A 1,713-nucleotide genomic window follows, 5' to 3' on the forward strand; every position below is an offset into this window, starting at 1 on the left:
TATCGATGGCATTTGCTGATGTAGTCAACTAGTGAGGCCTTTCACTGGCTAAAGTCCCAAGTCTGCCATATTGATGGCATTTGCTGATGTAGTCAACTAGTGAGGAGGCCTTTCACTGGCTAAACTCCCAAGTCTGCCACAATAATGCCATTCGTTCATAAGGTCTAATGCCAGAGGGAAGTAATGGAAGCCAAAAAGGAAACCTTTAACTGGCTAAGCACCCAAGTCCACCATAATGGTGTCCCTCAAAGGATTTGGACCGGGATCCCTGTGGACCACCAGTAAGAGACCAGAGGAAGGGGGCTTTTCACTGGCTAAACTCCCAAGTCTGCCATATCGATGGCATTTGCTGATGTAGTCAACTAGTGAGGAGGCCTTTCACTGGCTAAACTCCCAAGTCTGCCATATCGATGGCATTTGCTGATGTAGTCAACTAGTGAGGAGGCCTTTCACTGGCTAAACTCCCAAGTCTGCCACAATAATGCCATCCGTTCATAAGGTCTAATGCCCGAGGGAAGTAATGGAAGCCAAAAAGGGAATCTTTAACTGGCTAAGCACCCAAGTCCACCATAATGGTGTCCCTCAAAGGATTTGGACCGGGATCCCTGTAGGCCACCAGTAAGAGACCAGAGGAAGGGGGCTTTTCACTGGCTAAAGTCCCAAATCTGCCATATCGATGGCATTTGCTGATGTAGTCAACTAGTGAGGAGGCCTTTCACTGGCTAAACTCCCAAGTCCACCATAATGGTGTCCCTCAAAGGATTTGGACCGGGATCCCTGTGGGCCACCAGTAAGAGACCAGAGGAAGGGGGCTTTTCACTGGCTAAAGTCCCAAGTCTGCCATATCGATGGCATTTGCTGATGTAGTCAACTAGTGAGGCCTTTCACTGGCTAAAGTCCCAAGTCTGCCACAATAATGCCATCCGTTCATAAGGTCTAATGCCCGAGGGAAGTAATGGAAGCCAAAAAGGGAATCTTTAACTGGCTAAGCACCCAAGTCCACCATAATGGTGTCCCTCAAAGGATTTGGACCGGGATCCCTGTGGGCCACCAGTAAGACTAAAAGAGGTGAATTCTTAGCCATTTTTCCATGGTGTTACCGGGCGATGTACGTTTTCTTTTCGTTTTTTTTTTTTTTTAACCAAGGTTCTGGCAATGGGTATCATTTTCAGCTGCTGTAAATTTTATTACTAAGGTTGGCTGTTATGTATTGAAATGTTTATGAAAAACAGTTATTTTTCAGCTTAGAGTCCTAGTTACAAATTTGTGGACTGAATTTGTAGTAAATAAACCACAACCAGAAGCACATGCACATGACTTCAGAGAAGATTTAAGAAATACGATTACGATAAGGGACTCAGAAGTGTGGAGTTGAGCAACAGAGACCAGCATGATAGCAGATCACTGTGGAGTAAAGGAGTTTATGATTTAAATTATGGAAATGTTATCATAGCGTAACGTCTTCATAAGCAATTGAGAAATAAATTGGCCTTGCGTTTCTTTAAAATAAGCCAGAAGAAATGATTGTCATTTGTATTGGTCGATAAGGAAATGATCTTCATTATATGGCCAAAGGTATGTGGACCTCCCTCCAAAAATATGGTGTTTCCAATAAAGGGTGCTGTTAATACTAAGATTTAGGAGACAACTGAGCACTGCCAATCTTGTGGTAACAGTTTGGGGAAACCTCTTTTCTGTCCCAATATGACTGTG

Source organism: Lithobates pipiens, unplaced genomic scaffold, assembly GCF_037356315.1.
Source record: "Lithobates pipiens isolate NorthernLeopardFrog02 unplaced genomic scaffold, aLitPip1_a1.2 Scaffold_1, whole genome shotgun sequence".
NCBI lineage: Eukaryota > Metazoa > Chordata > Amphibia > Anura > Ranidae > Lithobates > Lithobates pipiens.